This window comes from Amblyomma maculatum, chromosome 5, assembly GCF_055883805.1.
Source record: "Amblyomma maculatum isolate TAMU_Amacu chromosome 5, ASM5588380v1, whole genome shotgun sequence".
NCBI classification, from domain to species: Eukaryota; Metazoa; Arthropoda; class Arachnida; order Ixodida; family Ixodidae; genus Amblyomma; species Amblyomma maculatum.
The window spans coordinates 156173773-156198215 of NC_139348.1; the positions used below are offsets into that span (position 1 = coordinate 156173773).

The 24443-nt window shown below is 46.6% G+C and overlaps 1 protein-coding gene across 2 annotated transcripts in view; it reads left to right on the plus strand.

Moving 5' to 3' along the window:
• The window catches only part of LOC146190058 (uncharacterized), a 176039-nt gene that overhangs the window by 141323 nt on the left and 10273 nt on the right, over positions 1 to 24443 (plus strand). The window lies entirely within an intron of this gene.

Sequence of the window (24443 nt, forward strand, 5' to 3'; positions counted from 1 at the left end):
GAAAGGGGTTTTAAGCCACTGCTGGGATCCCGGGAGCTTGTCTTTGCCTCGAGGCACGCGCCCGGCTCGCCTTGTTTACCTTGGCACGCCCATCCGAAGCGCATAGTAGTGTGACTCCTCTCTCTATATGTTTTTTTTTTCTTTTTTTTTCGTTCTGCCTTGGCCCGCTTGTGTGTTCTTCTTGGAGAGTTTGAGAGAGTACACCGGAGCGAAACTGCTGTCGCTTCGGCTTTCCACCGGCGCCGCATTGGCAAAATAGAAATGAAAAGGAATCAGCAAGCCAATCGGTGAGGAGCAGCGCAGCCGGTAGCCAAGAGACCTTCGTCTCCGTTTTTCGTCTGCTCGTGGCTGCACCGTCTGCTCCGTTGCGGACGCCGTCGTCTGCGTCGCCGCGCCGCAGACGAAGCGAAGTTGTCGAGAGTCCGGACGGAAACATGGCGGCCTTCGTCTTGCGCCGCGTGTTTTCTGTGTTCACGAACAGTTCAGAGAGGGAGCGTACGTGTTTGGGTTTGTGATACTAAGTAAAGAGGAGAGTTGTCGCAGCTCTCGAGGGAAGGCCAGGGGAAGAGGGCCGTGACGCCGCGTGTGTTACTTTGGCGTGTCGCCCCGTCAGGTCACTATCAAGATCGTTAGTCCTAGCTTAGCTGTCCCAGGATTGGCTCAAAACACCGTCGCGAGCTTCACTCCCCTCCACCATTTCTCAGGTCTCATCTTTTCCTTTTAGTTTCGCCCATCAAGGCTAGGGGTGGGCTTCGTCGCAGTCTCTCTCGCTTTACAGAAAAACAAGCTTGCCGTGCGCGCCCGCGCCCGCAACGCGCAGTTGATAACATCATGTATGCATGTTTGTTTCTTTCTTTCTTTCTTTCTTTCTTTCTTTCTTTCTTTCTTTCTTTCTTTCTTTCTTTCTTTCTTTCTTTCTTTCTTTCTTTCTTTCTTTCTTTCTTTCTTTCTTTCTTTCTTTCTTTCTTTCTCACAAGTTTAACTTTGATCCCAGCAAAAATTATGAGTAATGGTTTTTTCGTCTCGGCCAAAGAAAACTGCAGCATTACATTTGTTACGGAGGTGGGGCAATGCAGCTTTCACTCAGTAGCTGATAGGCTATATTCTGGCAAAAATAACGCGACTTTAATAGAAATCTACAACAAAATTATATAATTGACATTTCTAATCCTACGCAGGTGAGGGGTGTTGGAGAATGACCACAGAAATGAACCTTGAAATCCTGTCAGGCGACGTTTAGTTTCTTGGGGGGCGCCGTATCGTCTTTATTCCTTGGCCTCACCACCGCCTTTCCTTCCTCACTTATTTTATGGCGTTGTCATTACAAGGCGTGTTATCGCAAACAGTGTCCGACGTTGGCGGCGGCGTGTGAAGCTATATGGAGAGGGTACAAAAATAGAGAGAGGGAAGTTTTCTCACTCCTCTCTCTGGAGAGAAAGTAATGGAGTGGCAAAGTGGGAGGGAGGATGTGAATCAACGGGTAGTCAGAAGGAAACCTGGGTGTCCAGTCAGTCGAGATGGGATGAGATGGAGAGGAGGTACGAGGTGACCGATTGTGATTGCTGGATTGGATCGGGGGAGTAGAAAGGGGGTATAGTGCGCCACATGGGGATTAGGAACTGGTTCACTCCGCCGGCTCCCGCTGTCTGAAGGCTTCAACGAAAACCTCTGCTTCGTTTGAATGAAAACGCTAACGCTAATGTACTCTCTAGCTCGTGAATAGCACTGAATTTTTTTTTCCCTCTCATCTCATGTATGCCGGTTGTTGCCTTGTTTTTAGAGGCCTTATTTTTGGGCTGTTCAAAAAAAGGAGTATATATCAGGGGCCCCCTTCTTCGCCCATCTCTTCAGAAAAAAAAAAAAAAGATTATGGGAGGTACTTATTCAGAATGTTTAGTGTTTGTAGGACTTCCTTTTTGTTCTCCTTTGTTTACTCTTAGCGGTCATATTTTTATTGTTGTCTCGTTATACTTCCTGTTGTATTGATCTTGTTCCCTATTTTTCTTCATCTTGTTTTTCCAGGGCTGCATAACAAATAGAAGATTTTTTCGCTTTTCTGCGTTTCTTCTAAAACTACGTGGATAACATTGTGTTTTCTAGATCAAGGAAATTTAGCTAGAAAACGGTAGAGAGGCCGGCACGAGGAATCGTGTTATCTGGCCTTCTTCGCTCCTCATGGGTAAGAGAGAGACGGCAAGAAGGAAGGTTGCGATAGGGTCATGATACAGACGAGACGAGAATTCGGAGCATGTACAAAGACGCCGCTGCTGCGCCTAGCCACAAGCTTGAGTCGAGCCTCCTGCTGCGGAAGAAGCAGCGAATAGGAGCCCACGTTACTTACATGATGATCATCATCATCATCATCATCATCAGGGCGAAGGTTTCTCCCATTTTCCTCCAATTAACCCGGTCCTGTGTTAGCTGCATCCACTTGACCCCTGCGAACTTCTTAATCTCACTCACCCACCTAGTTTTCTGTCACCCCCTGCTACGCTTTCCTTCCCTTGGAATCCTATTGGGTATTCTTAGAGGCCATCGGTCATCCTCTCTTCGCACTACATGTCTATTCCCATTTCTTCTTCTTGATTTCTACTAGAATGTCAGTAACTCCACTTACTTCTCTAACCCTCTCTGCACGCTTCCTATCTCTTAACATTGCACCTACCAATTCCCGTTCCATAGCCGTGCGCGTTGTCCTCAACTTAAGTACAACTCTTTTCGTTATCCCTCAAGTTCCAGCCCCATACGTGGGTACCGGTAAGATGCAATTGTTATTTCCCTATCGAGGTCCGGATCTGTGGTTACAACCGGTCTTAGACATATTTGCCTACCACTTCCAGTGATTGGCTACTCATTTCAGCTGCTGTTCCTTTTCCAGACTGTTCAACATTACCTTAGTCTTCATCATTGTTACCGGGAAACGTGTGACCGAAGTGGTGTGCTCACAGACAACGACGACGATCGAGTTCCGCCCATCGCAATCTCGGTCACATCAAATACATCCCCGTAACAGTGTTAATATTTAGGCCTGTTTTTATGCTTCTCCTGTCTATATCATTAATCATTCTTTGAATTTCGTCCACTGAGTTGTTTAACAAGGCAATGTCATCAGCGAATCGCAGATTATTGAGATACTCTCCATCGACCCTGATGCCTAACTCCTCCCATTCCATGTCTTTGAATACGCCCTCTAAGCAAGCTGTAAATAGCACTGGTTGATTGCCAATTATTATCCCTTTCAAATTCATGGCATTTAGATCACCCGAACGTCTGTATGGCCGACCTAAAAGGCGCTTGACGGCGCTCCTCCATTTCAAGCTCGCTGCGACGCAGATCCGAGGCCTTTTCAGCGCGACTGGTGTGGCCCCTTTTTATGTCCTCCTCCCTCCGAGCCGACGTGTTTTTAGCGTCTCTTCCTTCTGTTTTGCTTTGGACAGTTCGTATTGTTTCTGCAGCCTTTTTGTCGCCTAAAGGTGCGGAGTGAAAAGTCGAAAATTCTGAAAGACGAAAGTGTTAACGAAAAAAATAAAATAAAATGAGCCCCGTTTAACGCTTGCCTCTGTTGCAGCCGGAGCTCGGTTGTGCTATTTTCTTCTTCTGACTCTATCTCGCTTGAGCACGTGGCAGGTCGGCTTTACTTTTTACTCTTTTGCGGTCCTTTTCCTTCTCATCGTCTTTTTATTTGTATTGTTTAGTTTCGAGTCTTTCTTTATCTCTTCTCTACTATGAACCAGTCTTGTTACCCTTTTTAGTCATTAATCACGCTCGAGGACCGATTGCAAATGCTGTTAACCACTGTCGTCGTGTAGGCTCACGAAGATGAAGTGGTCGCAGCTCCCACAGGGCAGTGTTAGTTGGCGCTCAATGCGAAGAGTATTTTTAAGCTGTGTGCAGCGAAACTTAGATGCTGATGATTATAATGTACCGCTCAGCGAACTACCACTAAGAAATAGAGAATAGCTTTGTTTCAAAGTTGGCTTTGCGAGAAAGCCTATAGGTTCTTTGTTCTGTCGTGTCGTAGTTACAGCACTTTTTTACTTGTCCGACTAAAATTATCTGTAAATACCAGTAAGTATCCCTGAATATGACGTTGTTTCCTGTGCCTGCCTGACCTACTAAAATTTGTAGTCGTCAATTTCGTCATCAGCAATACGCGTTTCTTTTTGTTGTAATTGTAAACGTGTGCCCGCCAAAGCGTCGTGCTGGCCGCCGACGCGAACTACGCAAACGAGCTTTACAGGTGATGGCTTGTTTGCGGTAGTTTGGCACAAAGCTGTAAATCTGTCAGCTGGTGACCGAGATAGTTACCGCCTTAACTAGGGGAGAGTAGGAAAGTGGAAAAGGGGATGTGGATGAGCAGAGACAGAGCTCAGAAGGGCCAATAACTGCGTTTACTGCTCCAAGACGCTGACGCAATGCGGTGGCTTCGTGAGTTTCACTAGATCTAAATGAGCAGGAAACGTGGATGAGCCGTGGCGCTACGAAAGACATTGTGCGCAATGACCCCACAAGTAAGCAAAAGCTAATACAAGGAGAACTTTGGAATGATGCTACTTTTACCTTTCCGCTCAGGGCCCCGCCGTGGTGGCGCAGTGGTTAAGATGCCCGACTGCTGTGTCAGAGGTTCGAACCCGACTGCCGGCGGCTGCGTTTCGATGGAGGCGTAACAGAGTGGCGTCCGTGTGCTGTGCGATGTTAGTGCGCGCTAAAGAACCCCGGGTGGTCGAAATTTCCAGAGTACTCCAGTACGGCGTTTCGCATAGCCTGAGTCGATTTGGAACAACAAACCTACTAACCAAACCTTTCCGCTCAGGGGAAGATATGGACAAAGAAAAAGGAAGAGATGTCCCTGCTTGTATCTTTGAGGACCTTAGTTGCGCGTTCGCTTCTCCTGGCATCCGATAAAAATAAGAGTGTAGTAGCTCACTAGCATTTACATAATCGCAACCATACGACTGCAAGGCAGAGCGTTAGAGCTTCTACAGAAACTGCAATGTCAAAGAAACATTTGCGCTCGTATGGGGTCTGAGCCCGGTAACACAGCTTCAGCGAGGCAGTCGCTCTACAGTGCTAGCCGTGGTGTTTAGCTGCGCTTGGGTGGATGCTAACGAGTCATTACTCCTTTGATACAAATCCACCTCATTTTTCCTTAAGTTCAAACAATGAACGCGCACCACTGGGCAACCATCATTTCGCCGCAATGGCGCAAAATTAGTTCGAGACTCAAAGCAGCGAACGTGATTTGAGAGGGTTTGCAGCGCACTGGAAAAAAACAAAACCGAAAAAACAGCCGCGAGGAATGCCTGATGTACTTGGGAATGAATGCTCATTGACAGCCGAGGTAACATGTCTTGCAAACATATATCGGCCTAAGCTAGCTCGACGTACCGCGTGATGTTTATCCGCGATTTTCAGTATGTCTTTGTGTGTGTGTGTGTGTGTGTGTGTGTGTGTGTGTGTGTGTGTGTGTGTGTGTGTGTGTGTGTGTGTGTGTGTGTGTGTGTGTGTGTGTGTGTGTGTGTGTGTGTGTGTGTGTGTGTGTGTGTGTGTGTGTGTGTGTGTGTGTGTGTGTGTGTGTGTGTGTGTGTGTGTGTGTGTGTGTGTGTGTGTGTGTGCGTGCGCGCGCGCGCGCGCGCGTGCGGGAGGTTCACCTCGACCTAAGTGCGCATACGCATTTTCCCTGTTCCCAAGCATAAGGGAAAAATTTGAACTGATTTCAATGTCTGCATACGTCATAGTCTTAGTTAAGTACCATGACCTTGGAAATCCGAGATGCAAATACCAAAGGTCATGGTAGGCTGTGAATGACCGATGCGAGTAACCTCGAAGTTCATCATCTAAGCTGCAGTATGCTGTGTGTCGGGTACACTTGGTATATAGGCTAAACACTTGACGTAGTACTTAGAACAGTGTAGTATATACGCATTGCTGCAAATCTCTACAAGGGAATATAGCTTTCGTTGGGACTATTCTCATTGCACGCAGAGGTGAGGCTAGGCCGGCGAGAAAATGTTCAGCGCACTTAAAACATCATTAAGGGAACCTTCCTCAGAATAAAGGTTGCAAAATAAAGCTCAGATCGGAGAAAGCTGGCCACACTCTATGTAACCAGTGCACGCACAACACGCTTTGCTCTGCTTCACCCGTTAATGTTACCAGCTTTCAGCTGTGCACTCCGTTGTCGTCTTACCACTCAGAACCTGCACTCGTCATTCTAGCATCCGGCACACAAAGCCGAAAGGGCAACAGTCAATCCGCCGCAGAAGCACTCCACATGCGCGTGTCGGTGTAACCCGGTTCCAGGAGGCTCGAATTAGTCGGGCCACGTGGTATTGTAAGCTGTCAAAGCTTCGGAGGTTTCAGAACACGTACACCCACTTTCTCCCTCACTCTTTGTCCCCCTCCTGATGGAAATTTCCTCCCCCTCCTGCTACACCTCCTCCCCTTGTCCTGTCGTTCCACCTTGCCAGTGGCCTTTGCCACGAGGAGAGAGTGCTATTTATACTTGGCTACAGGACAACGGCTTACGTAACGGCTGGAGCTCCGGCAAGCGCCAATGCCGGGGCTAGAGCCAAGAGGCGCGAAAGACACAGGCCAATCCCTTCTTTCTTTGTGTGTGATCGCACCTTCTACCATTCCCTTGTCACCTTGCCCCATCGCGGAACAGTTCGAAGTTTTTTTCCTCGGCCGCAGAGATGAGTCAGATTAGCTAGACTGACGTCGGCGGAGGGATCATGCGATCACGTGGACGCTGTGCGTAACTTGTACCCGTGCCTTGTTCGTACAATGATGCGCTGCTGAAAAAAATTATTTTCGAAAACCAGAGTTTCCTGTGGTATGTCACGTTATGCTGCAGTAATTTGTGCGTATTAATCAAAGCGACAATCAACTACACCATTAAAACATAAGAAGGGTTCAGCTGCTGAACCGAGTGTGGAGCGCAAGCATCGGCTACGGGTGACCGAGCTTTCTTCTTCTCTTCTTCTTTTTCTTTCTTCTTCTTCTCTTCTTCTTTTTCTTTCTTCTTCTGCTTCTTTTTCTTCTTCTTCTTCTTCTTTCTCCTCCTCCTCCTTCTTCTTCTTTCTCCTCCTCCTCCTTCTTCTTCTTTCTCCTCCTCCTTCTTCTTCTTCTTTCTCCTCCTCCTTCTTCCTTCTTCTTTCTCCTCCTTCTTCTTCCTTCTCCTCCTTCTTCTTCCTTCTTCTTCTTTTCCTTCTTCTCCTTCTTCTTAATGACTTGAAATACGAAGGCAAAGAACATTCACGCACCGCCGTAGGATTCAAACTCATGACCCCCGTTTTTCGAGCACGTTTCTCTACTATGATATGCTAGTTATGTTGCATTATTTTATGGTTATATTAGAGTTCAACGTTATGTTTATATTAGAGTTCAACGTTCCCTATGATGTACGCGGGCTGTCAGGAACGCCATGCACGCAGTTCATATGTGCCACATGCGCTAAAATTACAGCGGCGCACTTAAGTCTCCTCACAAATGGAAATGCGGAAGTATTGCAAATTCCGAACCTAGTTCTGGTTATAGATAGTTGCGCGTTCCATCGCTCGGGGCAGTTGCTTAGTTGCCTGACATTCTGTTTCGACGTCCACAACTTCTTGTCGAGACATGTTTGTCTGATACTAGTGTGACACATCGTCTATATCACAGCTATGTCGATCACGTGACTTGTTTGACCCGATGACGTGATTGGTCAGTGGCGTCATTAACTATATCGCTATCTATCTATAGAACCTGATGAAGCCATATGTTTACTGAGAATAGGGACATAAATTCTCGGTGAGATATGTTATCAGCCTTATCTAACTATCATATCTCATTATCATTATAATTACTATCATGGCTCTAACTAGTTATCTGTACACAACGTTTTTCTGACTTATCGTCATTAATGATCATCGGTAAAATGCCTGGTTATCGTTACTTATTGTCGTTATCTCATGCACACTTCTCCTGGTCACACGTACTGTCCTCGTCACCCATGAGCCAACAAATGCTTTGTCAATAAAAATCCTATAGCTTCTCGCATCCCAATGTGAAAAGGCGGCGATAGTTGTATCTTCCAATTCATGCAGAGAGCCAGGAACAATGCACTCGAACTAAGGCGCTCAAATTCTTCGGTCGGTTTTACCAGGCGCGCGCGGATTCAAATCATTTAACAGAGTATAAGGACAGTACATATATTGTCACGGTATTGGTGACTGGGGCTAGTTGAATAGAGCCACTACAGCTGGCAATCCGCGGTCACAGTTTAAAATACGTGCTGCGAGTGCGGGACCGATTCACTTCAACGTCTTTCACTCCGAGCACCCCCGGCAATATGCCATTTGGTTCTCACAAAGCAGACGCTGGTTTATAGAAACCAAAATTCATTAGCTTGTGTGAAAGTTGCCACGCAGCGTTGTGGTTTTTATTTGCATGTCACTGTCAGAGGTATGACACGCCTTAAAATTAAGCCGCCGTTCAAATATCAACCGGCTGGAGAGAAATCCATTAACATTGGTCAGAAGACGGTCTGAAATTGTCTATTTACGTCGTTACTTATACCTGCCTTTGTAAAACTATCTTTACTGGCATTCTGTTTCAACTCTATGGTGTTAGAGGTCATATTGGTCAGCGTGACTAAAATTCTGATTGGTTCAGAAGGACCGTGACGTAGTCGTGGCGTTACCCATAGTGACAATCGCATCACCTAAAACAAAAACGATTGAATTGCTGAGACTGCGGAGTCGATGTCTCCGCCAACTACAAAGGGAACACATGATTACCTATCTGCCTTAAAAGGTCAAGGTTAAAGGTCAAGTGGTGTACACCATAGGTGGTGCCATGATTAAGCTATACAGCCACACTGCGATCTCTCGCTCTTTGAAGGTCAAGCGGCCGGACAGATTGACCTTAGCTGATGTATGGCATAGTGAAGCTTTCGCTTCAAAAACACTTGTGGTCATATGATTGTCAGACACGCTGCTTCCACTCCATCGCGGTATTTTTGTTCCATTCCGTTAAAGGAAGCAGTCATGACAGCAGTAATGTGTCGATGTCTACCGATAAAGTGCGCCAAGATATTTCCAAATTATCGTAGGGCCCATTTAACTTTAGCGCGCCATGCACACTCTTAAGCTGGGGTTGCGCCCTCTGAGCTTTTTCTTCCGCTAGCATTTTACGCGAGTCAGCCGTTTAAACGCCGTGACCTTCGTTTGTCAGGTGTTAATTTTAAACCCGGAACCGCGGTAGCCTACCGACATAGTTCGCGATGTTGTATACTTGCAACAGGTCCGCACTTTCTACAAAAACAGGAGACATGCTTCCAGCTTTTTTTGAAACCATGCGTATCTGCAACCTTTATCTTGTCTTTCTCTTGCTTTTGTGTGCTTGTTGTAACTTTATTTGCTATCAGATGGCCTCTTTCTTCCTCCTGGTTTCGTTCGTCTTAATTTTAACCGACGAGAGAAGCGGTTGTCTTAGGTTCCGACCGCTCCACCGTTTCACGGCTGGGAGGTAAAAAACGCTATGCATAAAATAAAAATGATCCCACGCAAGCCAAGTTGACGAGACCCCCTTCACAGCTAGTTCTCTTGTTCGTGCTGTTTTCAGACCTGCCGCACTAAGCTAACCTTCTTCTCTGACTTGCCCAACGCAACCAGTTCTTGCCCACGGCCTGTGCCAGCTAGCGCATGCTTAGCATTGTGGGTAAACCCGCGTCTCCCTTTGTGACAAGCTATAGTAGGGTAGGGCGGCCTGAGAGCTCTGCCGAGTGCTGTGCCAAGATGCTAAGTGTGTGCCACAGGTGTGGGAGGAAGAACGGTGGCAAAGAAAGCGTGATTGGCCAAGCCGGAAAAATGACACACTGTTACACAAGAGGTGCCGGTCGGGGAAGATCTCGGACGCTGGGAAAGCGGAAATTGAAACGCGAAGTGTTGCCCTTTCCATTCCTGCCAGCCTTCTCTCAAGTGTCTACCCTCCTCTTGTATGTGTATGTGGCATTGAAGGCTGTCGCGAGGAAGTGGGTATTGAGAAACTGGCACCAGAGTCGGTGACGGCTCCTGACTTCCACCGTGCATGGCGACTGCGTCCAGGGCAGGCATAATACGCGAGTTGTATTCCTGTCCTACTTTTCCTTCGCTGAAGTTGAGATTGTTGCTAGCTGCTGGGGCGACTGGTCTTGCATAGTTTAAATTCATGCTCAAAATATCAAAATAAAGGCGACAACTTGTGGCACAGTTATGCGTCCTAAACGCTTGACGCGCCGCCGTCGCTGTGGTCTGGAGCGAATGACAATGAGGGAACGAGGGAACGCGGGGCATAGAGAAATTGAAAAAAAAAAAAAAAAAGAAAATTAATAAATTGGAATTTGGATATAAGGGTTGTGCCATGAAGTAATTAAACTGCGTGATTTAATACTTTGCAGGAAAGCAGCGTTCTTAAGTCATGTAAATAGCGAATTGGCCAGCAGCCTAAGAAATTTGCTGAAGCTTCATACCTGCGTATTTCTTGAGACAGACGAGATTGCATCAATGAAACGGATGTAGGAAAAAAAACGTCACCAGAAAAAAAATTATCCCCAAAAGATACCCCCCCCCCCTCCCCCCCTCCAACCACACACACGCCGTCCCGGAAGTAAACAGAGAAAAGGGCCTCTCACCATGCAAGCAGCCTGTAGGGAAAAGAAGTCCACAAGTAAAAGTTACCGTAGAATGCTCCGGAAACCCAGTTACAAAAAAAAAAAAAAAGAAAAAAGAAAAAAGGGAGAGCTCTATGAGGCCGTCTTGACAGTACAATGTAAGCATTAAATATTTTTTAGGTACACGGGCACGTGGTGCGTGTCACGCCATAAAAATAAAAGCGCGCCACAAAGTCCTTCCGTCGGGAACTCATGTAGAAGCGCAAAGCTATACAGCGAAGCAGTTTCCCACGGCCACTTCCTTCCTTCCCACCGTCATTATCTTTTTTATTGACACTCCACATCTCGTTGTTTATTTACTGCATGCCGACGGATGGAACGTCTACAGTATATAAACTGCATATCATCACGGGGAAACGTATTTTATGCCCTTGATGGCGCTAGGCGTCAATAGAGGGCTACACATTTGTTTTAAAGCAGCGCGAAAACACAAGACTAAAAGGAACAGGAGACGACACAAGCGCTTGTGTCGTCTCCTGTTCCATTTAGTCTTGTGTTTTCGCGCTGCTTTAAAATGAATTCAATCCAACTCGCCCAGTTTTCTATACTTGTGAACTACGCATTTGGACGGCTCTGGCCCACCAGGCTTACCAGCCTTCTGTTTCAACCTTTATAAGTGCTTTTCTCAACATATTCTGGAAGATGCCAAAATTATAGATATAACCATCACAAAGCATGGTAAGATTCGAAGGTGCTCTCACAAAAAATGATTTTCACACCTTAGAAAAAGTAAGCACGTTTGTACACGGCACGTCGTCACCATCGGTTATGACCTCACTTTAAGTGCAGAATATAAATAAATGTGTAAGGCATAAATTACTGACATAAACAGCCATGTTTGTAGCCGTTTCTATTACCGTTGTGCGAGACCTACCGCAGTTCACCTAGACCTGTCTCAAGCTGTGGGAGACTCGAAGACAACCTCCGCAAGGACGCTTCTCGGTCGACGTCCACATTCCAGAAGCAGCATAAGCAGGCGCGCATATAGTTAGGGTGAGCGTTAGGCTTGGAGTAAGCCGCGAACTTTGGGAGCTCGCAGTAAAGGCCAGACAGCCAGCGCTCTCCGGTAAAGCGGGCCGCCCCGCTAGCCGAGCCGACGATGCTCCGGAAATAATTTACGGTCGCGCCGCTGTTCGTTCTCTAGCACGGGCATTGCTGAGCTCCCTAGCTGACTCGCTTACGGCACCTCAACCTCCCCGTTTCTGCCACCTTGTCCTCGCTCTCTCTCTCTCTATAGGCGGAGGTACGTTGCATAGCCGACTCCTGAGGACACTCACCTTTCGGCGAGAACTTTCTGGGAGAAGCGAACAAAATGAACAAAGTCGGAAAACTAGGACACCGCTTGGCTGTGCAGTAGGGACATGTAGTTCGGGCGTTCCTCCTCTCGTTATTAGTCAGCTTTTTTTTTTTTTTGCTTTTTTTTTTGCGTGCCACGTGATCACTTGCAGGCTTTTCGGGAGGCAAAACTTGTTTGAAAAGGGAATTTTTTATGGAGTCCGTAGTCACCGGTTTTGACCTCTAAGGTCAAGATAAAATGATCGCGTCTGTTTTTCGCACATTAGCAATGATTTTTGTATCATTTCTATGCGAGACGCTACTTGGAATGGTAGTGTCTTATTTCGTGCTAGGTTGAATATAGCCAAACGAACGCTACGTGCGTCTTAGTTGCATGTGACCGAAAAGAGCGCAAATTGTCTTTCTGTTACTTCTTCTGAATAGCCAGCTTTGATTCTTTGAAGCCTGTAATAAGGGCCCGGACTACATCTCGTCAGTGTTCCCCGGGCCTAACGAGAATGTCACAAAAGAATGCTCACACTGCATCAGATCGCAGCTCACGCTCTCACAGGGGAGGGGCGTCCAACTGTGTCGGCTGTGCGCGGGCCTCGCCGCTTTCGTCAATTAATAGACGAAGAGGCGGAGAAAGAAAAACAAAACAAAACAAAACAAAAATGAAAGAGTCGGTAGAATTTAACGTGGAACACGGCGCTATGAAAGCGCACAGACCAGCGGCATTGTGCGCCGCCTGGCGAGTATAAATAGCTTCCCTCGGTAGCGCGCTAATGGACGATGTTTTCCAATGCGTCGCGGCTTTTAATTCCCCCCAACTCGAAAACCGGGAGCGCGAGTCCTTTTAGTTTTACTGGTGTTGTCTTTTATCCATCGTTGTTGGCCCGGCGTTGTTTCCCCTGACGCTCCTTCCGGGACTGATGGCTTGGCAGGTGTGTGCATGTGTCCTCGCTTGTGTGTACGTGTGGGACACGTGGAAGGCGATAAGAAAGAGAGTACGGCTATTCTGAGCGTGGATCGAGCTTCGAATAATTGGAGAACGAGGTCAGCTGCGTCATTTGTATTTACCCCAGAGTTAAAATTCGTTGCTTGAGACGTCGCGTTCCTTCCGTTCAACATGCATGTACGGCAGCTCCTGTAGCGGGCAGTTTTGGCAGGTACATTATACAGTTTCAGTTCTGTGCGATTAGGTAACGTTCCTTGACGCGGTCTGCGGTACACTTTTTCGGTCTGTTGCAAATCCAGAAAATAGGGTATTTTATTCTCTGGTTCGGCTGGTTTGGTTTGTTTATGGTGTTGAACGTCCAAAGCGACTCAGGCTATGAGGGGCGCCGTAGTGGAGGGCTTCGGAAATTTTGATCACGTGGGATTCTTTGGTGTACACTGACATCGCACAGCGCACACGGCCGCCTTACATTTTGCCTCCATCGAAAAGCAGCCCCGCCGCAGGCAGGATTCGATCCCGCGTCATTAGATTGAGCAGTTGAGCGCCCTAACCACTGAGGCACCACGGCGGGGTATTTTATTCTATTTCACAGCTCAATCTAGAATGTCCCATAACACTCGGCCAAGAGGCGGCGAATGTTGCAGAATTTATATGCCTCCCGTGCGTGCGTACCTATTTGTGACGTCATGGCCGCCATAGGTATATGCCCACAATGAAACCGTAACTACACTACAACGATGACACTGTAAACAAAATCGCACCCTTTTCGTATCCATAACTCACGCACTCCATAAAGGGTGATTTGAGGTACTGATGCACAGCTTTAATGGGTGCAACAAGCAGCACTCTGCACATTAAAAGGATGCATCAGTGCCTCAATACACCTTTTGTAGAGCTTTCGCGAGGGTTGGAGTTATAGACACGGTAATGCACCTTTAAGGGTGCGATTTTGTTTACGGTGTAGGGCTGATCAACGGCTTAGACACGCCGCATCTCTAAAGGTAAAGGAAAAGGCATGGGACAACGCAGCCGCCTGCTTGACTGGACGGTCATCACCTAAACGGTCACGGCCGGTTCTTCACAAAGCACGATTAGGTATATATTCGTCCCGGTTCCTTCTTCCACGTCGTAACAAAATACCCGGGCACCCCATTTTTTCGAGATGTTTACAACTATCCGTTCCTTGTTTTCTTGCTTCCTCCTTCCCCTTTCCCTTGCGATCTCTTCTTTTTCCTTCAAATGTGCCTCAAAATCAGAACTGACGTGTGAGTGATGTCCGTGTCGGTATCCGGACCGAGAAAAATAGAAGGTCGTGCAATGGCGCCACCGACCGTTTTGTGCGCGCTGTGTTTTTCCCGAGCTGCGATACGCTGCCGTGGCGTTGGCTGTTTTCCGTGGAAACGACAACAGTGGTAGGGGGTTGATGGGAGAGTGGCCGGGTGCGTCTTTATTCTCGTCTTGTCTCACCTTGCACGACGCTACCCTGCGCGCGGGTTCCAAAGTTTAATCTTGTTCCGTGAGCCTTGCCTTGAACGGTGCCAGCTTATAAATCAGAGCGTTCGCACCACACAAAGAACGCCGCCTGCAGGTCAAAAGGGGGAAGCAGTGCAGGGAAAGGTCACTCAAGCATTCTTACCCGATGGGTACATTGTAGCGCTTAGTGGGCGATGAACTATTAGTCTTCCAGCATTCACCTTAAAACTGCGTCATTAACCCAACACGAAGCATGATGCATGACTGGCGTAAATTATTCTGCATAAACATTCGCGAAGTGCTGGGTGCGACAATGGGAAAAATTACAGATGATGCTGTGCAAGAAGAATGCGAATGCGAACGCACTAGCAAGCTACTTCACTACACTAACCACTGCTTGGCTATTTTTCAAACCGGATAACGTTCAAGTCAAACTCAAGTTTCGAATGATTTGGGTGTGGCCATGTTGAGCCACGCCAAAGCATTGTCCACTTTGGATAGGGCCATGTCACCATCTCGTCAAGCTTGTCTGGTTGCTAGGCAACACACAATTCTTCTACCACATTCTTATTGCTAGCTCATTATCTTCTTATCACTTTATATCACCATCTGAACAACCGTCCCATCACCCTCCGTCACCTTCATATCACGTGATATCGCTTCTCTATCACGATCTAACACACACAAACTAGGTTAACTGCTATGTTCGCCATATGGCTACGAGAAAAGTGCTGATCAAGTTCCTCAAGGGCTCTTGAAGGTATAGCCTCCGTTGTCCGTCAGGGAATTTTGATATGACGAAGCCAAATGTGACTATTCGCTTATATAATCGCCACATGCAAGGGGATAATTGTAAATGTTATTTTGTGTCGTGTGTATTGTCTCAAACACAGACAATAAAAAAAAAAAGCCATGGGGCTACGTGTTTTCATACTGACTTCCGACGAGAAATTCCTGGTTTCGAATCCGGTCCGACGGATTTTTTTCTGATATTTTTTTCTGCTTCTTCAACGTATAAGGACCATGGGCACATAAATCGCCCACCGCGGCTATCGAATTAAAGTGAGCCCAAGAATTCTATAAAAGTAGTCTTTTCCTTCCTGCGCTTCTTCTTTCAAGCAGACCTGAAAAACATGAGCAACCCACCTTCCTTCCTACGTGACCTCTTGCGGTATGCGGCTTTCCGATTCTCAGGTGCTATCAGTAGAGTCCCTAGAAGTATTTGCTAGTCTGCCGTCCGAGCGGGGTTCCCTATGGAACCGGTTGGCCGCTTCCCGGATGAAAGCGCAGGGGGCGGTGTACGCATTCGGAGCGTGGTCGCGTTGTGTAGGTGGTGCTGTGGCGGTTGTGCCGTACTGCGAATCTGCGCCGCGCTGATCCGTAGGTGCCGTGACAAGGCTCGTGCACCACGTGTACTTTTTTTCGTTCGCGAGCTGGAATGCGCGCAAATTAGCTAGCATGTGGGCAAGTGTGCCTTTTTTATGGATATGTGATCGCGTCATGTCCAGAAAACGGGGTAAGCGTGATAGCACGTGTTTCTTGCCCGGATGCAAGACCGGGTAGCGCTCGTGCAGGGTGAAATGTTCTCTCTTCAGGACACCGAAAGACGCAGGGAAGAGGCAAGAGTGGGAGCGCAACATCAAGCGCGGCTGCAAAGGCAATAACATTGTTTATTGTCTCAGCTAGGGCATAAAAGAATATGCAAAACGAAAATTAAAAGGCGTAATAAATGAAAGAAAATAGACTGACTGTGTTCTAATAAAATTCAAGAGAGAACGATGATAAGGCCCTTGCGTGCAAGCAATGTACGAAGATGGGTTGCTCGGTGAAAGGCCCACTGCCGTCAGGTGCCGATATTGTCGGCTTCAGTGGCGGGCAAACCCACAAGTGGTGAATATCTTCCTCATTATTTTGTGAGTTGCAGAAGGAAATCCTGGACGTTGATATAAATATCGGTATATATAAATATCGGATGATCCGGATCGGGGTTGCCCTTGTTGTAACACGAATAAGCTAGTGTCGACGTTTGTGAGCGACACTTCAAACCCTGCTTTATTGAGCGAAGTTTTAAGACAGGTAAAGGTAATTGAGATTCCACGGGATGTTACGCAACTCACGAAGGATGCCATCTCAACGCTGTTTCCTGACACTCCAAAATACTTGTTGAAACCATTGCCTCTCAAGAGATAGGAGCGCAACTTGTACGAGCAAAAACAGTCAGCAGGGAGACCTGCAGAGAAAGAAAAAAGTGCACTGATCCTGAAGCATCAGTGGAGCCAGTTGAAGAATACAGCTGTGATGGATCGTGTGACGTGAGCCTGCTCCAGGAATGCAGAAAGCTGCATGCCACCGCCACTGGGGACAAATGTCGATCTTTCTGATGTTGAACAATGAATATTCGCATTGTGCCACTCAAGCGAGGACGAATCTCCGGAGGCAATTGCCATCGGCGAGTTCTGTTCCATCGCAGTGGTGAAGCTGCCATGAATGCTGCTGTGTGCATCCGAGGAAACAAAGTCAAGGAGATAGCTGTAAAGTCGACAGAAGAGGTAATTAATCTTATTCAGGACATTGTGAAACTCAGCTTGTGTCCTGGCAGCGGATTGAAGCCTATTACCGAGACCTTTCCCACCTACAATGGGCGTTGCTTAATTTGCGACGAACTGTACCATTATTTCTGATGCAACATGCATATAGCCTGCAAATACTTGCGAAAGTTAACTCAGAACACCCTGTCAAAAAGAAGAAAAAATTAAGAAACAGACTTCTATGTCTCGAGCAGTTTGTCGTACGAAGGACAAGGTGGCAAAGCTGGTAAAAGCTCTCGGTGAAATGAAAAATGAAAATGAACACCTTCAAGGACAGAGTTTGAAAGAAGTGTTAGTGCCCTTCCTCTCAACTAACAGCTGGCTGTTAAAATATGTTTTAGAGGTTGCAAAACGGAAGTCAACAAAACTGATGGCATATTCTGATGAGTGGCTACTAGGCTTCCTAAGTACCAAAGAATGTCTATCAGCAGTTTGCCTGAAGCGCGGTGCGATTTGAAGGGCTCGGGTTCCCATCTTGCGTGCTTTAATTGTGCATGCATCCGAAAGTTTCTAGTTCTACATACGTGTTATAACTTAGCTAAACGTCCGAAGAAGTTAAGATGAAACTATAGCGTGGATGAAAACGCCGGCGACAGCGCTCTGTTGCTCGCACACATGGTCCAATTGGAGCCTAGAATGTGCGTCTAGTATAGTCCTCCATGCAAGCGCAATTATTTGCACAAAATCCTCAGAAGTCTTCATTACAATACGGCACGGCGGTAGCTTCAGCAGGATAATAGGGTATAAAAAGCAGCTTCGTTTCTACATCGGCTCAGGGGCATGCGCGCAAAACTTCGCTCACGAAAAAAAAAAGTCGCATCCGTGGTTATGCCAACAACTCGGCTGCGAATTCAATATTACGACTAAACTGAAATCAAAGACTAAAGAGCGGCATCGCATGTACAAGGCACCTGACAATGAGCATGCAGCGAATGCATTTCGAAGCGCACGGGCGCGCGCGTCGTCTGCTCCGTCAGCAGTGGCGCACTCCGGTTCACCGCAGCGCCACCGCGGCGATCATTCAGCGGCAGCCCCCGCCGCGGCCGGCGGACGACAGACTAGCAATATTTCTAGGGACCCTACTATCTAGGGAAGCGTAGTAACGACTAAACAGTCATTCGTCGTGCCATGAAGGGTCGAAGAGACGAAACTAAGTGAGTACGCTCATGCGCGCGTAACTATACATGTATACAAAGTCGGCTGCTCTGCTGTTGCAGACGATCATTGCGGGTTGTGTGACGCCAGCCGTAAAGTTACGGCGAAATACAGTTCTTAAGCCTATGCGGGTTGCGGCCTTAGAGCTTATCGTGCACACTTTAAGATCCGCCAGATCTTTTAACCAGAGCTGATTCTTTTGACTCAATGTTTTCTTCACAGCATTTAATTTGAGAGCCATTTATTTCTACGTTTACTTTTTGTATTTTGCATCTGAGCCTTGTATTTATTGTTTTATTTTGTGTTACAACTTGTATTTAACATTTTCCAATTTTGCTAATCCTGTTCTTTTTGCATATATTATGTATTCGCCCCTCCTGCTTGGGCCTACTGTAGGCCTGCAGTATGTTCTAAATATATATATATATATATATATATATATATATATATATATATATATATATATATATATATATATATATATAGTACTGCACTTCATCCACCAATAGCATGCCGGCAATGCTAAGTTTCTTATTTGGTCCCTCTAGCGGCGGGCTGGTGGAAACGAGGATTGAATATTATATAACGATACAACCTTTCCCACGAAAAACCTCATAGGAATGCTTTACTGATTTCCGCACAGGCTTGATACCAAACATTGGTCTATGCTAATTTGGTTGAACAAGTATTGAAAGCATTTAATTATATCGTGTATCGCGGCGCAACCATTTTGATACTTTTTCTACTGCAAAATCCACATTTCTGGCGCAACTTTAGTCAGACTACATGCAAAACCTTGTCTTCACCGTCATGCCGTAGGGAATAACATTCTCTAAGAAACGCTAATAGACATTAATACCGTGATTCTCTCTACATTAGCAGGACAGCTGTTAAGAAAACAACGCTGCATCTGGCAATAGCTCTGTGTGCGCATGCGCGTAATCTCGCCCGTTTTGCCTCTGCGCTACTTTATGAGGCGCTTAAAGACGTTGTGATCGACGCTGTCATGTTATCACTGAAAAAAAGTTTACATGTATGTTTCTGACAGCATCGGTGACCTTTATTTTCAATAGAACTTGCGTGCGGTTAGACGAATCTGATGACTTCTGGTGCTACGTTGTCCATCACATACGCACATACACAAGAGATTACTACAATACGTCCACACCGGTGATGCGCACACTACCAACTGGCTATTTATTTGTGGTATGAAGAAGAAGAAAACATGACAAAGAAAAGGAAGGGTACAATAAGAAGAAGAAAACTTGGAGAAAAACATATTGAAGGAAAAATAAAGCGAAACCTATAATTAAACTAGGGTGAATGCGCCTATCTTCTTGTCCTATTGTCCACACTAAGCAGTAGCAATTCCTTCCTGCTGAGCGGTACACTCACGCACTCCCCCTCTTGACCCGAAATCATTTCAAAGACTTCAACAATCTCTCGCTTCAAAGTATCTTTTGCCCGAGCCAGCACCTTGGTTTCCGTGAACCTGGCCACACAATGTTTCACCCTTGGATCTTGTTGAGTGCCATCCTTTCCGCACCGAGAGCAGTGGGTTGCCAAGTTTCCTGGAGCCGACAATGCTGCGCACGCATTCCTGTGCTCCCTCAAACTCTCATTGAGGCATCGGCCAGTCTGCCTCACATACGCCTTCCCACATGTCAGAGGAATCTTATAAACCACTCCTTCGCAGCAGTGGACGAAGCGCTCCTTATGCAGCATGCCGCAAACTTCCTTTGGCTCACTCATTCCGTTCACCTTCCTGCACAGACTCTTTACCTTGTCCGGGGCAGATAGCACAACCCTAATATTGTCGCGTAAACGGCGACCTTTACAGTTGCGTCCGAGGTCCAAAGCGTGGCAAAGGTTCTACGAACAGCGTCAGAGTTCAGGCTCGAGGTTAGCACACTTCTTCCTCTCACACTTCTGCGCTTCTTTGTCGTCAACGCATGCTACAATATCAAATCGGCTCGCGAGCATCTTAAGACGATGCGAAATTCCGCGTACGTAAGGCAGGACAACAACCTGTCTCCTCTGCTCACTCTCTTGTGTGTTGTGTGAACGTCTTGTTGTCATTATTGTGTATGTGTGTATACGATGGACAATGCAGCGCCAGAAATCATCAGACCTTTATTTTTATGGACGACCTGGAGTGTGATCGAAGCAAGCTCTGCGCTGCTGATGCAAAAGTGGTGCCGCGTAAATCTGGCACGCATCCTTTGCTACAGCATCGCTGTAACCATGTTCTGGTTTCGTTAAGCGGGAATGTGGCTCTCTTTATAGAACTCTATTACGCGAACTCGGCGTCCGCAAAGCACGGCCCAGAACACGGAAGGAACCAAGAAGTCCCAGGTGAAAAAAAGCGTGCGCGGTGGAAAAGAAGCGCAAGGAATAAACGAATAAAGAAGAAAGCCCCCGAGAGGGAGGAAAGAAGGGGCACGGGAATGCGGGGCAAAACGTCTACTCCCGCGCAGGGCTCAACACGAGGAATTCGGAGACGGCAGCAGTGGAAGAAGCTTCTTTTTCTGGTTCAGTGACCCGTCTTGCCCTCCGTTGCACCACCGCTGCTCCTCCGTGCTTCGCCTCAAACTCCTGGGGAAGCAGCGTACTAAACGCTCTGCCGTATCACGAAAAACGTGCAGCACGAGCGAAGCTGCAGAAGAATAACTGGCGTTTTCAGCCAATCGCGAGCTCAAGCCCGCCCTGCGTGCACGTTTAAGTACGGTCCGTGGCCAATGTCTGTGACCGACACCTCGACTGCCTGCTCAGCCTCAGCGCACATAAACTGAATGAGGAAACGGTTAGCCAGGAAGGGGCATGCAGCTCGAAGTCCTATAATAACGTCGCTCATTCAGTCCATGTCAGATGCATATAACTCTACATCTCGCTCGGAGCCTTCGAAATTGACTCAGCTCATCACAGTCGTCATCATGATCATCTTCTAGAACTCATAATGACACATAGAGTCATCAGTCTGAGCGATTCCACTGTACTCTTTGAAGGAACTTCCAATCCGATTTCTCCACCTGATTGCCCCTTCCGGGCCACAACTTTTCAATTTGCTAGATGTCCACTCGATCTCTCGTTTTTTTTTTTCTTTCCTACTATTTTGCTGTAAAATACTATCCGAATTTGGAGTTGATCGACATCGTATACCCTGGGCTCTTCTACTAAGCCTCATGTGGAGAAGCATGGACTCGTGACTGCGAGTCTGGATTAGGAGGTCATTTACATTCCTTTCGAGACAGGTAAAGTGTTTTTCCGATACCAGCTCAGTAACTAACTGTCATAACGCTGCACTGTTTTTCGGCAAGGCGAAGCACAGAGTTCGCTACTTCATTTTTTCTTCTACCTGCACCTAGAAAGGAGGCGAAAGCGGAGGGGTGGCGGGGGAGAGGGGGGGGGGGGGGGGGGCAGTAAGTGGGAAACCCCAAGGGTCGGGGCTGGAGCCGCGATGGCTGTGGTGGGTTCTAGTGCGCTGTCGCAGGAGGACGTAAAAGAAGTCTTGGGTGATTTTCCGCTGCTTGATGACCTCCTCACTTCTCCCCTGGCGGTGGCCCGTCGTCAGCTCTTTTCCGCCACCACTGTAGGCACCACCGCCACTGCGTCGTTGGGCCTCAACATCGTTTTTCTAGACTCCCGCTCCTCTTTTCTCCCTGCTCACTTTATGCACGTACATGCATGTAAATGAAAAAAAAAAAAAATCAAATACGTTTTTCACTGGGTTAACGGAAGCCAGAAAAAAAAAACAACGCTTATTTAAGCAGAATTCGCTTAATACGAACTTTCGGATTATTTGAGCTAACGCTTTGGCCGCGTCAAAGTCAGGCGTTTTGAAAACACTGCTCTTAATTTGAACTCCGTCTCACCCGGACAAATTTTGGGCTTAATTCGTGCCTGAGTTATCAGGAGTATATATATTCCCCCCCCCCCCCCCCCCCCCCCCTCCCCACACACACACACACACACACATTCATAACGGGTACTGTCTTCTCTCACCAAAATAGCGTCAATACGCTTCCTGTTGGATCGTACGTACGCTCAGCGATCAGTATGTTCCTGGCTGCTTTAGGCTCAGGCTCAACTTAGGTGTAGACATGAGTATATTTTCACTCACCACCAATAGAGCCTCACGTTCACTTCAGTTTTCCTTTCGCTCAGGTGAAGCGCAATCATGCACGCGGATTAAGTTTAGTCGGGCACAGCGAAGTCCTGTCCTGAACTTGGATTCACTAAGCGTTGGCCCCGCTTGAGCTTCTGAACTCAAGGGTGCTGAGGCTAAGCGGAGCTCAGACTCGTGGTTGTGTACTCACGAGGATTATCGTTCACTCGAGCAGCACATCTTCAGGTGGCGCGCAGTAATGTTACCTCAAGCTCACTTACATTTATATTGCCTTTTTCTCCCAAATTTATTCAGCGGAAGCTCACTCTTATCGAGGTCCATATGCGTTACACCTTGCACTCAGAATCTCTTAAAAATTTCGTTTTCCTCATTGGAATTTTCGAGGTCATCATCTGAAGGGACTTTATGGTGCAAAGTTTCAGGCGACTGGTAACTGCAGAATCAGTGTCCTTTGTCCAACTACAGGAATAGATTAGATCCGGCTTTTAACATTTATTTATTTATTTATTTATTTATTTATTTATTTATTTATTTATTTATTTATTTATTTATTTATTTATTTATTTATTTATTTATTTATTTATTTATTTATTTATTTATTTATTTATTTATTTATTTATTTATTTATTTATTTATTTATTTATCTATTGCCGCTAGCTTATGTGACCTAGGGGTCGCTAGTCTGGCTTGAGCAGTCAATTGTAACCTAATTATTTGTGGCAATCATAATTTTTCTGCTTTGTAGCTATAATTTCTCTCGTAGCGCATAATGCTCTAAAGTCATTCCCAGTAGAGGAATAATAAGAAAATTCGTACTAGTCCCTTCTCAAGCTGCACGCGACTGTACTCCACGTGCTATATATGTGATATACAGTCGCGTGCAGGTGGAATAATTTTGGCAAGAATCTACGTAAAAAATGGGGAGGAGGAGGAGGAGGGGGGGGGGGGGACTTTCAGTTGCATGATTGCATGCAGATAGTGTGCATTTTCTTAGAAATCTTTGTAGTCATTTTAAACTTGATGATTGATTATTATGAATTTTTATGGCACTACAAGAACACCTTCGGCCAAAGATTGCTATGAGACCGTATTTTCTCTTTACTCAAGTTGGGCCCAAATACCAATTTCGCAAGCGTTTCACCCAAGTTAAGCCGAACACCAGGGCAAAGCTTGTTGTCATTGTATGAACTGTGGATGCCCGACGGGGATCGAACCCTGCCGCTACCGCACACGAGACGGATTCATATTCCACTAGACCACCGCGGCGATGGAAAGTGCCACAACGGGCTTTACCTAACACGGCTTACTTCGATTCCTCGATGACAAATTTTCCTTCGGTAGGAGCGAAATGCACCAGAGACCATTTTTTCAAGCAATGCCCAGAGAAGATGCGAGCACTAGGCCTAAGAAGGTCTAGTGTTCGTTAGGAAACCGGTGGATACCCGGAGGCACTGGGGATGCTCTTCCGTACTGCACAGGTACATTGCAGTTGAATGAGAATGTTTTCTGGTCTCGAGACCGAACCCTAGATCGTCGTCCTGATGAGCCCAGTCGCTGGGAGAAATTAACCACAATTCGCTGATACGTCCACTTAATCTCCTTTGCCATTTGCCACTTGGCATACTGAGAGTGACCTATCGAAGGGAAAAGGACAATGTCTCGCGTTCAACTTTTGCCTCTGGGCAAGAGCAGCTATTTTCAGGAAAAAGCTTTAAAATATGACCTTCCACTTCGTGTGCATATGTTATTAAAATTATTGCTAATGGAAATTAAAGCTTATGATAACTTACTGCAGCAGCAGTTTTTTGATGATAACATATTTGCTAGCGCATCTTTAACGCACAAGAGACACTGGGAAGAAGAATGAACACATATAAACAGGGCAGACGCTAGTCCTGTTCAGCGTCTGTCCTGTTCATATATGTTCCTTCTTCTTTCTAATGTCCTTTGTGTGTTAAAGATGCGCTAGCAAATATGATTTGAAATGCTGTCCAACTCGCCCAAGTTTCCGCCTTATTTGATAACACCCATGGATCGATATGGGGCAGGCGCTGTTCTGTGACAGATAAACAGAAATTTATGCGCCAAAAGTGGTTTTTCCTACGTCAAAGCAACACTGTAAGCCTGAAATTACAGCACCCACAGCTGAATCGTTTATTCATTTACCTTCACAGC